The sequence below is a fragment of the Ictalurus furcatus genome, chromosome 7 (assembly GCF_023375685.1).
Source record: "Ictalurus furcatus strain D&B chromosome 7, Billie_1.0, whole genome shotgun sequence".
NCBI lineage: Eukaryota > Metazoa > Chordata > Actinopteri > Siluriformes > Ictaluridae > Ictalurus > Ictalurus furcatus.
In genome coordinates, this window is record NC_071261.1 from 9,443,671 (window position 1) to 9,459,661 (window position 15,991).

Here is a 15,991-nt window from a genome sequence, read left to right on the forward strand (position 1 = left end):
TTATCACTGGAAGGTTGGAAGGCTGTAATTGAAAAAGCTCTAGGGATCCAATAAATATACAGAATATTATTGAACACATAATAATGAGCCTAATTTAAGTAGTTTGATTATATTCCAAAAATAATTATGCATGAAATTTGTTTTACAGTTAAAGGGGTCGCTGACTGCCAAAAGTTTGAGAACCCATTCTGTGGATGAAATCACAACACACACACACACACACACACACACACACACACACACACACACACACACACACACACACACATTTTCCCTACTATGCTTGTGAGGCCCTCTCATTGACATACACTCACCGAACCTGGACAGTTGAAGATTGAAAAATGTTGTCTGGTATTTTTCCTGTGTTCAAATCTCAAGTTTCTTGATCCTTTGCGTTAACCTGGATGGTACCTGATGTGTTTCTACTGTTGCAGTGTATCTACCTGAAGGTTTGAAATGTTGTGCATGCTGAGATACTTTACAGATCACCACAGCTGTAAAGAGTGGTTATTTGAGTTACTGTCAGCTCAAACAAGTAGGCCCATTCTCCTCTGACCTCTCGTCAACAAGGCATATCTGTCCTCAGAACTCTTTCTCGCTGGTTGTTTTTTGTATTGCGCACCATTTTGTGTAAACTCTAGACCATTGGTCACCAACTGTGTTCCTGGAGATCTACCTTTCTGAAGACTTTAGCTCCAAGCATAATTGTGCCCATCTGACCAGCATCTAATCAATGCCTTAAGAAGTATTTCATCAACTAAAACAGGTGTGTTAGATTTTGGTTGGAGATTAAACCTGCAGGAAAGTAGATCTTAAGGAAGAGGACTGGTGACCACTGCTCTAGAGACTATTGTGCATGAAAATCCCAAGAGATCAGCAGTTTCTGAAATACACAAAACCTGCCTGTGGCGTTAAGCATGGTTAAAGTCAGTGAGATCGCATTTTCCACAATTCTGATGTTTGATGTGAACTCAAGCTCTTGCATGATTGTATGCCTTGCACTGCTGCATCATGATTGGCTGCCTGGATATTTACATGAATGAGTAGGTGTCCAGGTGTTCCTAATAAAAAGGTGGTCAGTGAGTGTAATTATCAATGTTATACCATACCTAACCATATACATATATATATGTACATATATCACCAATACTATTTTAGATAAAAACAGTCATAATGTTGCACTGTTGCTAAGTTTTCATCATATCTTACAAACATCCATGACTAGTTTATAGCCCGCTAGCATCACCTTACCATTAACCTTGTTTTACATTTCACATTTCTCTCATCTTCCGCTGTTTTAAAGGCAAATATGTCGGTTGTTTCTCCACCTTTGAGTGCAAATAAGGACTCGCTCGAGCTGTTCATGGTACTGTTGGAATTGGAGGCCGTGGAGAAACAGATCCGCGACCTACTCGACAAGCAGGCCCAGCTGCAGGAGCAAAGAACCGCACTGGAAACATCTTGTGTTATCACCTACAAATCCAAGGTAAGCACGCAGCGTGGTACTACCACTCCCAACCCCTCTACGCCGTGTGTTTCTCTGTGCAGGGACCGTGCACCCAGGACGTGTCTGACCCAGGTCTCCGTCACACAGCAGCGGAAGGCCAGACCCCAGGCGAGTACCCCCTCCGCCACCCCCAGTCTTCAAGATCTCCACCAGGAACCGCTTCGCTCCTCTCCTACAAATCAAATCAAACGCCATGATCATCGGAGACTCCATTGTTCGTAACGCCCATGTTTCCTCATCTAAAGGTAAGGGGCGCACACATTGTTTCTCTGGTGCTCGTGTCGTTGATGTCACTGTGGCAGTACTCACGATCCTGATGAAAGGCGAGAGTATCAGAGCTGTTGTGCTCCACGCGGGAGTGAACGACATTAGGCTGCGGCAGCCGGAAGTCCTGAAGAGGGACTTCGGCAGCCTGATCGAGACGGTATGCAGCAGATCACCCTCTACGAAGATCATCATCTCTAGACCTCTACCCACATACAGACATGGAGTTGAAAGGTTCAGTAGACTTTTCGCTTTTAATGAATGGTTAATATCTTGAACAGAATCTGCTCTTTGTTAATAACTGGAATCTGTTCTGGGAGCGTCCTAGGTTGTTCCATGCTGATGGCCTGCACCTCAGCAGACTCAGAGCGGAACTCCTGTCAGACAACATCTCCAAGATGCTTCACACCATGTGACTGCCTGCCGTAAGTACAACTTCCAACATCAACAACATTTATCATAATCGATGTTCAAATAATTCAGCACTTATTGAACATTCTATAGAGATTGTGTCTGTTCCCCGAGCTAAACAAATACATAGAAAATTTCAGAAAGTTTGTTTTAGTAACCTAACTAACATAAAATTAGATCATACTGAATGCACAGCCAGCACCTTTGATCTGAATTTAGGACTACTAATTATTAGATCTATTACGTCTAAGGCATTTATTGTTAACGAAGTCATTACTGATCAGGAATTTAATATAATGTGTTTAACAGAAACTTGGATTAAACCTAACGAGTACATAGCACTAAATGGATCCAGTCCTCCTGGATACAATTTTATACATCAGCCCTGTCTAACTGGCAGAGGAGGATGTGTTGCACTCATCTATAATCATAATCTAGGTGTCACACAAAAACCTAGTCATAAATTCAACTCTTTTGAAGTTCTTTATACCAGTATAACATATGTAGCCACAAAAAATAAATAAATTCAGTGTTGCGCAATAAGTCTTGCTCTGTGGTTTCATTACTCTGATTAAGCAGCTGGAACTGTCTGGGTGGCATGGTGGCGCAGCAGGTAGCTTCGCTGTGTCACAGCTCCAGGGTTTCCAAATCGATCCTGAGCTCAGGTTCTTTGCATGTTCTCCCTGCGTCAAATGTGGGTTTCCTCCAATCTCCCAAAAACATGCATCCACCATGTGCCCTAACTTCAGATGAATGAATGAATGAATGAGTAAATGAATGAACAGTTGGGTTCTATAATGCATCTTATATTTCTGTTGCTGCTTTAATGCTGCTATTTTTTTTTTAAACCAAATTTCTAAGCGATGAGTCAATTTAAAAACGCAATACTGACAACAACAACAATAATAATCGCAGCCTATATTATACTAGCTGCCTAACGGTAATGGCAGTGATATTATATGGCATTTATTCAAGAGATAGTTATCATGATCATTATGATAAGCCGTAGGGAGACTGAACTACTGGCAGTGGCGAGAGAGAGAAAGAGAGAGAGTGTGTGAGTGAGGGAAGGGGGGTGTGTACGTGATGAGGGATTTTAAGACGGTCGCTTTATTATTTGGAAGTGAGGGGGAGATGGAGAGAGAGAGAGGGAGAGAGAGATGCGATAACAGCGTTTTGTCCTGTTCATATTCTACTCTGTCCTGTCACTGAACACCCGCAGACTCTTATCGCAGGAAAGAAACTCCACAAAGGTAAACAACAACAACAACAAAATATATTTATATATGTATATATTTACAGTTTAGAGGACAAACGTGTGTGTTTGTGTGCGTGACAAATAACTAGCAATTTGCAAAATCAGTATACTGGTGAGTATGCCTACATCATATTCGGTGGTGACATGATTGTACTGTGCTGATTTTTGGATTCTTGCACGCGCCCGGTTATGGGTGCGAGAGGAGAAACGACCTCGTTTCCCCGCGTGCGCTTGTGTGTGTTGTTTTTTCCCCTGAACACTTGTCCAAAGTGAAGATGATTCCTGGTCATGGAGGCGAATAAATGAACAAGTCAAAGTCCTCGCAAGGCGCGCGCGCATCTCTCTTAGTCAGTCAGTAGCCGGGCGCGTGTCAAACAAAATATCGTAGCTGGTGCGTGCACAGTGCAGCGCACTGACCGGACCGGATCAAGGCGCGCGCCTAGATAGATACTGCATCCTATTTACTAATCAAAATGTTTGGGATGAATGCAGTAGGTTAAGCGCGCGCTGACATGACGCACGCGTCCCAACGCCTGAGCACGCGGCGATACGCGCCTTGTTTGGGTGCTACTATTCGTGTGTGTGTGTGTGTGTGTGTGTGTGTACGTGTACGTGCATGCCTTGTTATTACAATATCGATTTGTGTAAATCGATAGGTCAGCCACCTGTCGCCTGGCTTTTTATAAACCGGTAACGTGACTCCAGGGTCACGTTAAGTGCAAGAGACAGATTTACTTGATGCACGCGTCGAATCTTTGAAGCATAGACAGCAAGAAATCACAGGTATAAGTACTGCTTTAAGGGAGTAATCATGCCTGTGTCATAATAAGTTGAGATATATAGTGGGGTTTTATGCTTTTAGAAATGGGCACACAATTTGCATGGCATAGAGGATATAATGTGTGTCCACCCCTACCACACATTCATAAACAGAGCCTTACGTGAGCTTGTGTATGTGTGTCTGTGTCCATGTGCATAGATGATCAAATTCATAAACATTTCAGTCACTGCTTTTCATCCCCGTATCTATCCATCCATGCACCAAGGCAGTTTGGATCACACCTTTTTTATTTTCTCTTTAACCTTGTAATTTTTTTCCTTCTTTTTACAACTACAAGCCTGTAACTGCTATGAGCTTGTAATTGTTTACAACCTTGAGTGCTTGTATCGGATTTATTCCCTGTTGATGTTGAAATAGAGATGACACATTGATTTAGAAACTTACGCCGACGACAGAATTGTTCTGCGCAGCAATAGGATGGAGAGGGCACAGTGACAGTGAAAGACTCACGTTCTTATAGCTGTGGACATTGTTGTAAATTTCAGTAGCGGGCCCAGGGAGAGATTGGAAAGCACTTAAGTGAGGACCTCAATGTAAAAAAGGGAGAGAGAGAGAGAGAGAGAGAGAGAGAAAGAGTAAGGAATGGAATGAAAGAGCATTTGTTAATTGAAACACCCTCAAAAGTTCATTTTCTCAACAACCTTACAAGTGTAAGGATGTCGAGGGCAGTTAAAGAGTTACTGTGTTCTAGGCTGTGCTTCAGAGAATGCTTAGGTTTGTAAGAAAAGAATTCCCAATGCACCATGACCCGTATTATCCCTCAAAGTGGTGGTTCTCCAGAGACCTCTAGGGGTTAATAAATAATAATAAGTGGTCTGCTTTTAATGTGTTTGGTTGTTAAAAAGCTTTAAAGCTCCAATAAATTGGCAAAGTATTACTTTCTGACTGGGCTACATTCATAAAATCAGTCTATGGAATTTATTTTTCACAGTTACATTGCAAAAATAATTTGAGAATCTCTGCTTTAGTACTGCCATGGGGGACGACATTAAAATAGTCAGATATATCAGATATAGATCAAGATATAAAGCTTATTGCATTATAGTTTTAATAACATGTTTTGCTTAGCTTATTTTTAATCTGAAGTACCAAATGCATTGTAAAGAAACATTCTTTATGGTGTTGTTATTGAGCAAAAGCTTTGTTAGGGAACATTTCCTTAGCCCATAACTTGACAGCGAAGATAATTAAGTGACAAAGCATGTGGCTCAGGAGATGAGGACCTGATATGTATGCTGTCCAATGGTGTTCATTTTAAGCAAGGTGATTCAAGCCTTTTATTTAAAAAAAAAAAACAAAACAAACATCAACACTGTTTTGGATTCAAACATGTTGTGGGTGGGAGGCAAAGCGCGAGAGCCAAGCGTGGGTGGGCTGCGTTGTGGGATGGTGTGTAGCTTGGCTCTGAAGGCGAGGGTTTCTGAAAGCACTTTGCGTTATGAACAGCTGAACTTGGAAATCGTAGTGATGTGGCGGAGATATCAGTAGGTGTCTGGTCGCATGATATGTTGTACAGATGAACATGGTCTCATGATGACATCGCTATCCCACACAGCACGTCAGAGGGTATGTGGGTGACCGCAGAAGATGTTCTGGGTGATTGAATGAAAGGGGGAGTGCGATTCTTTTTTTAAAACCCATTATGTGTGTGGTCATTATGTCCTATTAGAAATCCTGTTAGAAATTCTACATTCAACCACTTATGCAAGGTGCAAAGATAATGGTTTTATTCCATTGTCAACGCCGTCCTCCAGGAGTCTTTGTTTTAAACGTGCCTCCGCTGTTTTGGTTCCTGTACTTTAGAGATTTAAATGGGTATTACACGCTGAATTACTGGATGACAATGATGGAATAATAGCTGCAGAGCTGTTCGGGAACGATGGTCGTTTGAGAAGGCTTGGGGAATGGAAGATGCTGCCTGTTGCAGACAGATTTACACACTCCCCCGCCGACATCCTGAAACTCTGCTTCTTCAGGCGCTTAAATTGCCACCGTGCAGAATGACATGCCATGCTGCATTTGAGATCTGAAAATGCCATTTTCGGCTGCCTCGCCGGCCTCGCGCATCAAGAGATGCTGCAACTCCATCCTGTTTATGGGCTGTCATGTTTGCCTTGTGCTTGCAGTCCAGAAATGTTTCAGGGATAGGAGTTGTAAATATGCCCAGAGTTGCTACAGATTGGATGGGGAGAAATGGTGCTTTCTCACTTCTTGTTTAACTTGATGAGGTATACTCAATGGTATAGTGAGTCATTTTATACCATGGTGCTGTCAAATTCACGAATCTGATTGGTCAGAGGATGTTGATTATTATTCTAGAACAGAAACAATGACAATAGTGTCAGCTGCAATTCAAATGATTTTCCCCTCTGGTGAAGTTTTCTGGAAGTAGATGTTTAACAGTTATCAAAGTCTCCAGTGTTAACAGGGACTAACTGGGATATGTCCTGCAACATTAAATATAACAATAAACTGCATCTATGCAGTTGAGATCATACATTTACATAGACCTTGCAGAATCTGCAACGATAATAATTAAAATAATGGGGGGGGGATGGGGGTGGTGGCTATATGATGTTGAGATCCATCCTTTCACACTGAGGACAACTGAGGGACTCGTACACAACTATTACTACAACACATTATGAGCCGGGGGGGAGGTGGGGGGAGGTCGGGGGGTAAACTTTTGAACAGGATGATTGGTGTAAATAGTTATTATTTTGACTTCTGGGAAAATCTACAAATTAATCCAAGTCGAAGTAGTAAAGGCTGTCTGCTTGTGGATTAGTACAGCCTGTCTGGTTTTATTTCTTACCCATCACTGAGCTGTGGTGCTGTTATCTACTCTGTGTCTAAAAACAAAATTACCTCCACCCCAGTCGAAAAAAAAAAAGCCCACATACAACACCTCAGAGTCCCTATTACAATGCATGCTGCCAATCACTCGCTCATTTCAATTTGCAGTGGAACTGGAACTGTTTTTTTCTTTACCGTACCTACATCATTACACCCACACCACACACCAAGCTGTTCTGTTTGCCTTCAGTTTAAAGCTTTGAAGATTTTTTTTTCCTGCCGATTCATGCCTAAAGGAGTCACTACATCAGCGTGCATCTGCATGCGTGTCTGAGATACGCAGCGTTGGGTTTATCAAAGTTCCCAGCTTGCCGATCTGGGCTTGAGATTTCTCTTTCATGTGAAATAAAACACGATTACACACCAGTTTCAAGATGATTCGAGAGCAGCACTTGTAGTTTGCAAAGCAGGCTCAAAATATAAAGAAACACAACCATGCTGTCTTATGTCTAATACAGAACAAATGCAAGGCAGGTAGCATGGTTTAAATGATAAGGAATAATGTGACCTAGCCATCGCTAGTCTAGTTAGTTAGCGTGTTTAAGTAATCCGGAAGCACTGAGTGTAATGTTTAAACGCTTAAAGTAGGACTATGAACGTTGGGCATGGTAGCAGTAAGTGACTAATGACATTAGTTCGATTCTATCAAAAAATGTATGAAAGTATTTGGCAGTTTCGCACAAAAACATATTCGCTGATGTTCAGTTTGGTTTATTTTAATCGACTGTTAAGTTGGGGTAGGTCAATGATGAAAAATAGAAGTGTCTAAAATAGGGACTCAGCTAAAGATTATTTTCATAATCGATTAATCGGCTGATTATTCCCCCAAGCTTTCAGGGGGCAAACTCTCAGTACCATTTTTACGTTTATTTAAAATAAAATCCACAAACATCCACAAATTCTACAAATATAAACACTCTTATATAAAATTTTACATTAATACAAGTGTTTGTTTAGACACACATATTACACACAAACACACACACACACACACACACACACACACATATATATATATAAAATGTGTGTGTATTTATGTTATATATATAAGTATTTATTCATTATTTTTATGGATGCACAAAAAAGCACCCATAGTTAAACTACAGTCCTAACCAAATAATAAAATCTCATTTTCACTGCACCTTGTGGTTTCTGTTACTCACTGCCTTTAGACATATTCTTTCACTTGTGTTTACTTTGATCGAACCGTTTTAATCAGACATTATAGATCTTACTTGCGCTCCCACTGCTTATCACCACGTCATCACTGTGCATGAGGCGCAATGCGGCCTGGTTACTAATAGATTGCTCCTGTTATAACATACAACAGAAGTTACACTGTATCGCGCAAATACAGCATATAATGTCCATAAACTGGAATTAAACTAAATCTTTTAAGCAACTTGCACCAGTTTCTCCAAGCCCTTGAACAGTGGAACATTTTGGGTACAAACATGTTTGTGCTTGTGCATCACTGTCATGCTTTCGTGCTACACAATCTCCACTTTGCAAAGTTTATAGGTTGCAGTCTTGTCCGTGGCATTTAATATAAAGTGCTCCCCTGCCTTACACCTCCATCTGATGGTGACTGAGCTCATGTTGGGTATAAAAGGTAACTTAACATAATCAGTAGACTGAAGAAAATCATTATCCTTGACTCTGGGTATTCTGCTAGCTGTGTCGCATTACGTGTGTTTGACATCATGCGCCATCGACTGGGAAATAGCTTATACTTCTGGTTATTAAAAAAAATAATCGATTTTCATTATCGATTATTATGTATTTTATCAATTAGTTGTTGCAGCTCTAGTCTAAAATAGTATATCTAATGCTGTTACTATGACTTTGCAGTTGTTTTGGTTTCACTGTTAAGGGCATACCAATCTGCTTTCCTATTCTGATGTTTGATTAAAGATGTTCTAAATGGTGGCGTTGATGGAGAGGAAACATCCATCCCGATACATATTAAATATATTTATAATGAAATCTTTATGATGTGCTTAGCAGTTCTAGTGCTAGTTTATTGGTTGGTTGGTGTATTTTTGTTATTCCTTTGAGACACTAGTGGTTGTCTGCCACATTGATGTCACAGGGGGACACTGTTATTGCTAGGGCAGTTACAATGGAGTCAAATTTCTCATTCACCATTTTCCAGTGATGTCAAACGTCATATTAATGAGGAATGCAAAGCAGAAGTTGTGACAACAACAAACATTATGCTCAGAAGTTCCAGAATGCAGTGCAGCTAAACAAGTTCAAGTTGAAGTGGAAACGTGGAGTTGTGTTAAGTTATGGCAGAGTTTTTCCTCCACTAGTTAGCAATCTACAAGGTGACGGGTGCAATGGTGTTGACGGCCATTTTTGCATAGAAGTTGAAGCTTTGGAATCTGATCTCTTGGCACAGAGACTGTAGATGAGGAAGTGAGAAAGCTGGACAGAGTGAAAGACTAAAGTTCTGCCGCATCACTCACTTTAGGAAGAGATGAAGCAAGGGATAAATCCCATTGGCGCCACTATCAGCGGGTGTAGGGAATCCATCCATCTATTAATTTTCTGTACTGCTTATCATATACAGGGCCATGGAGACCCTGGATCTCCAGTGACGGGGTGCCAACTCATCGTAGGGCACAGTTGCACACGTTCACACACTACAGACAATTTGGAAATGCCAATCAGCTTACAATGCATGTCTTTTGACTGGGAGAGGAAACTGGTGTACCCGGAGGAACCGCCAAAGCACGTTGAGAACATGCAAACTTTGGAATCGAACCCCTAACCCTAGACGTGTGAGGCGAACATGCTAACTAAACTAAAAATAAAAGTCAACTCTTTTAAAAGTTAATTGCAACATAAATCTTGGACACGACTGAAGATTCGTTATTCTAAAGGTCAATATGCAAGTCATTCAGAGTGGATTTTTCCTTTTAATCAAAAAAATGATCAGAATCATGGAAACAGAAGAATAGTGTTTCAAGCAAGAATTACAATACCAACTCGCGTGCGTTTTTAATGATGTTAGTAGGTCTGCGTGTTAACGTAGTATTCGAAAACATGGAAACATAGGCATCCAATTGTGGGAGCATACTTTGGTGAGTAGAGCTGTGTGTGTGTGTGTGTGAGTGAGTGTATTCCAGGTTCATCAAGAGCGTAATTAATTGAGTACGGTTCAGTTATCATGCACCTTGCAGTGCTGGATCTACTTGAGGAAGGCTTTTGATGAATGGGCAATTAGAGAGAGCCCCCTTACGCCTGGTACGCCTGGTGGCTGAGTGATCTCTTTTTAATAGCACTCTTGTTTCTTTGATAAAACGCAAAATGAATCATCAGTACAACGGCCCAAAAAATGCTGAGCTTGTGATATTTTTTGTAATAGGATGTTACGAACTCTGTGTGTGTGAGAAAGAGGGAAAGAGTAAGGGGGTGGGTTGCCAGGTTCTTATTGGGCTGGTGCACATGATTGCGTTTGTAGTGGATTTTACAGACTAATCGATAGTTAGGCAATTTGATTTGAAGTGTCCTTACACCACGATCAGTCTTTCTTACTGAGCTTGTGTGGTTGTGTTATTAACAGCAATGTTTCAGTCAAATGAATTAACTGAACGTCTGTTTTTATCAAGCGTTTTCTCTTCTCCCACTGCGATACATTAATTCAAATTTATATTAGAAAATATAATACATTTTTGAATCTGAAGCTGTGGATTAATTTTCTATTATGCCAGCTTTGACGATAATTCCCGCTGTAATTCATATCCCATTTTTCTATTAATGCGCTCGGATGTGCTAATATGTTATAGTTTGTATAGTAACAACTCCTTCACGGTCAGTACGTTTACTTGGACAACAATAATCCAATATTAACCCGATTAAGACAATACTCTGATTAAGAAACTAGCATGTAAACAGCAATTTTTAATTACCTTAATCCGATTAAAGTCATACTCGAAGTAAACACAAATCGAGTTAAGACGTGGAGTATTCCTGTTTTAGTCGCATTATCGAGGTGTATTACAGACATGTACGCACCTTAATCACACTATTAACGTCGTGTGGGAGTTTTCACCGCATTTTGTGACAGGACAAATACACACGCACGGCAGTGCTCAACCGTTTTCAGCAAACAAGAGAGCACGGCTGTGTCCCAAACAGCATTCTTGCCTACTATACAGTAGGAGAAATACATGTATCTCGGCTACTATATAGTAGGTAAGTATGCGGTTTGGGATGCAGCACACGGTTTCAAGCAGTCGTTTATTTGCACGTACAGCAGGACAAATAATTAACTGCACTTGAAACTTTCATAAAAATTTTAAACAAAAACACCCAAAACTGTATACGGTACCATAACGAAGATGAAATGCATGTTGATACGTGAAATTCTGGAGGGAACGTCGGACGACATGGCATGGGGACGTAATGACGTGTGCTGTTAATCGAACTGTGTTCTATAACATGTAAAACGTGAACATGAAAGGAATATTCTAAAAGTGACTCATGTAAACACCTTAATCACAATATTGTCTTATTCAGAATAAGGTCAATAATTAGATTACTGCTGTCCATGGAAACGTAGTCATTGACTTGTATGATGGATGATTTGTTTTGACTATATGTCAAAACATATAGTCGTTGATATATAATTGGTGCACCTTTCTGTAAAGAGACATTTATTTAACGTTTAGGGAAGGAGTCTCCAGTGTCAGTGCTTTGGAACATTACTTTTTTTGGAAAGCCCACCATGGGAAAGTCTTCAGGACAGAGGATTTACGCTCTGTAGTTGCTTGTTAATAGGACAAGCTGTGTTTTCTGTATTATCAACTTGAAGACTGGTGAAGGAACAACTGTTTATGGCTCTTAAACTAACACAAGTGATAATAGGAACTTGTTTTGCACGTTAAATGTAACTATAAATGGAAAAAAGTTATTATTTTTCTTATAACAGCTCCTCCCATAGTGTTTCATCCATTGCTTTACAATCCAGTCGCAATTCAGTTAGAGAGGGAGACATGTTTGTCAGTTCAATCTTGTTCCTTGTGGGTTTTAAGCTTAGAGGGTCATATTTTATGCATAATTAATGACAGTTGTGCTGATTCTAAACAGCTAAAAATGCCTTAATCCGTTTCGATTCTTCATGCTGCCTGTTCTCAGAAATATAAGCTTGAATTTGAATTGAAGCGCTGGAACAAACATGGCAGAATGCACGAGCCAGCTGGTCCATCTGCAAACTGCACTCCTCCATCGCTCTGGCCACGTGTTTCACTTCAGAGCCAATAGCCAGAAATATGACGAGTTGTAGGACGAGCGGCATGTGCAGAGAGATTTGAGCCTGGGTTTGGGGCTCTGGCAGACATCCCAACAGAGGAACAGTCAGAGTGATGCCATGCGGAAGGGTGGTGTTAACAGGCAATGGCTGTGCTGGCCTGCTTCCAGTGGATGATTTATGGCAAGAAAGTAGTGCTGCTATTAGGTCTTCAGTTTGTTATTGTTATGAACTTGGCAATAAGAAAGGAATTGTTTACCATAAATACCTGAAATGCTGCAGTGAATTTTAGCGTGACCTCTTTTTTCTCACTTTAGGATATTATTCGTCTGACTGATCAGAGGCTCTGATCTTTGTGGAACCTTAATCAACTTGTGAATGCTTCGTTGTGTTCTGTGCAGAACCGTGTCTGTGTTCATCTAAACCTAATGGCTACTAGAATTTTAAATTTATTGTAGAGAATGTAATTTTGGCTTTGTGTTATTGTGTCAAAATGAGCTATGTTTGTGATTTAGTAGAATTATGTTAGTGTAATTGGTGTATGTGTGTATTACCTTATTAGTTGAACTCATACACTGACTCCAGAGATACCTTGTAACTGACTAACATGCAGCCTGAACAATAAACTTTTCAATGTAAATTAAGCTTTTCAATTCCCAAGCTATTTGCTAACTTAGCAACTTTGTCACAAGATTTGGTGCGTATTTAGACTTCTTTAGCAACTTTATTTTTCAAAAAGAGCCTATTGGCAAATCCAGCAGACTTTTGAGTAGAAATTAGCAGCTGTCCTGCACTTTATACAACTTTCCAGCTTACATCAAAGCTGCTGGTTATATGAGCTGAGAAAGCAGGTTAGGTCGACTCACCACGAGTGTGCAAACCCTGACTGAGTTGCACTTATATGAACCCAACAACTAGTCACTAATCACCATTGGTACCATTGACCAATCATTGATTAACACTAATTATCGAACCAGATCACATCTTTCTTCATTGTTTTAAACTCTCAATCACTAATCACAGTTGTTCCCAATGACCATTCACCATGGTTTCCAGCGACAAATCACTGATTACCATTGTTCAAAATGACCAATCACTGATCACCATTGTGCCCAATGACTGATTACTGATCACCACTGTCCCAACAACTAATCACTGATCACCATTCCTTCCAATGTCTAATCACCGATCACCATTGTTCCCAGTGACCAATAACTGATCACCATTGGTTCCAGCATCCAATCACTGATCACCATTTGTTCCAATGACCAATCCCTTATCAACACAGTTCCCAGTGACCAATCCCTGATCAACACTGTTCCCAGTGACCACTCACTGATGACTATTGTTCCCAAAGACATGCATCTTTCTTCTTTGCATTGAACTCTCTTCTTGGCTATATTTACAAATAATAAAAGCGAGTTATTCCCCCCATAACCACTCCCTATTTCCTGACTCCTCACTACCACTGCTTTTTAAATTCTGCATCTTTAATAGACATTATTGTATTTTTATGGGGTTACTCTGGAAATTCATGAGCATAGTAGTCTACAGCATAAGTCAAACGCAATAGCCTCTCGCATTTTGTTTGAGGCTATGTCATTATTAATGTTGTCCTGTCCCGCCAAAATCTATGGTCATGAGCCTCCCCTGAGTAATGTTGTATCTCAGTACTGTGTAGGCCACTATTCTACTCTCCCTCGGGTAAAATCTCCCCAGATAGAAATATCTCAGAGAGTGCCTCTGCCTCTTCATAACAAAAACCCGGCACACATTGTAATCCTCCACTATGTAGCTACACTGATTAGAATTCCGTTCTCATTGCAAACTGCAAACTCCTATTGATTGCATCAATCATTTACGCCCTGTGATATATCCTGTCCTCATTTGCCAAGATTATTTCACAGAAAAGTTTGAACAACAACAAAAAAGATATTTACATAAATCTGCAAACATCTGTGCTGTGTTGGGAAATATAAAGGAAGAGAGATTTATTCCTGTCCTTATTCTTTGTTCCATACAGAGAGAGAGAGGGAAATGTGCTGAGTTGTAGCTGTCATTGCTTAACCTTCATGTTACGAGTCAAACCCCTATCTTGATTCATGACACAGATAAAAAATTGTCAACCTTTCTTTACTTTATTTCCTTCTAGTTAGGCACTTGAAATACAGTAATTCAGCTTCGATTTTTTTTTTCCCCTGACATTGTGAGCAGTTTTGTGAAAACTGCAACTGTAAAACTACAATATGTTCTAGTACCAAGGCAAATTCTGGAAACGATGTTGTGATAATCTGGTTTTAAACCGTGCAATTACAGAGAGATTATTACTCGTCCAACTTTACAAGAAGATTCCAATTAAATTTTTGGTGGAATTCTATAACAATATGCGATAACGTGTTCTCCATGTCAGAGTATACTTTGAAAATCCTCTTATGATAGACCTGTGGTTAAAGAAAATGACTATGTTCTGTTTACATAATCAATCAGCTCGGTCTGGGCTTGTGTTGAAAAGAGGGTTGCATAAATACAAACATTCTATGAAGCTGAGTTTGAGGTAATAAGGATATTATTTCTCGATTCATTGTTTACGCTTCACGATTGCTACTACCGTTTTTGTAGCTGTCCTGTGAGTTTTGCTTAATTTTGTATGCCGTTCTCCTATTGGTGGCTTTATATGTATGTTATAGCAGCGGTCAAGTGCTGAGATTTTAATCAATCACTGCAAAGATTCTGCCATTAGCTGTCACTCTAATGATTAACTCTTTTTACCAGAGGTGAAAAACGTAACTGTTTTGGCGGTGCTCTTTTTCAGCATTGAATTTATTTGTGATGTCACACTCCACAGTAGTGGTTAATGGCTAAAGTAGACACTCAGGGCTTTAAGACTTTGCACTTTTTCATCATTATTCCCCCTCCCCCCCCCCCCCAGCCTACAAGGTTTAAATGTTAGAATTTTATTGCTGCCATTGTATCCAGTGTTTTACTATCAAAAAAGCTTTATTTGTGCTGCCAATTTTAACTCTGCACCGGTGTTATTGTGGAAAGGTGTGAATTGTTTGCCCAGCAGGGGGCTCACACCCCTCCCATTTCCCATAGCGCTGCTCACCAGCAGATAAACACAGAGTCACAATACTCTACACACAGAAACCCAACAGTATCCTGACTAATTGTATATCAAACTTGCGGGGATAAAATAATTCATTTTTTTTTATATTGATTGAAAATTCTGAAGTCAGTGTACTGAGAGAAATGGTTAAAAGTAAAAACAATTTGGGCTAAATATAATTCAGGAAAATACCTAACATCAGATCCCAAGTCTCCAAAGGCAATATGGACCAGAATGCATTAAAAATATAAATAATGGTAGAAATAAGAGTTTACTTAAAGTAATAGTCAAGCTAGAATCATATGCATAATGATTTTTTATTGTTGTTGACATTTCCCTCAGTAATATCTCTCTCGCTTGCTCTCTCAGACATTGGATACAGAAGATTTATGTTTAGAAACTGACTGTATTCATTCATTTTCCATTTGGAGTGTCTTTTGCTATGGGAATTGCTGCGCTCTAGTTTGTTCTCTCGCCTGCTCTCTTTGCAG

General features: G+C 40.1%; 1 protein-coding gene across 1 annotated transcript in view; it reads left to right on the forward strand.

The window, feature by feature from the left end:
• Nucleotides 1–3,029: 3,029 nt before the first annotated feature.
• Nucleotides 3,030–15,991, forward strand: part of LOC128610664 (uncharacterized) — a 139,096-nt gene continuing 126,134 nt past the window's right edge. Inside the window, exon 1 of the mRNA XM_053630082.1 lies at nt 3,030–3,435. The gene's annotated coding sequence lies outside the window, so the exon portion shown is untranslated. The remainder of the gene's footprint in view (nt 3,436–15,991) is intronic.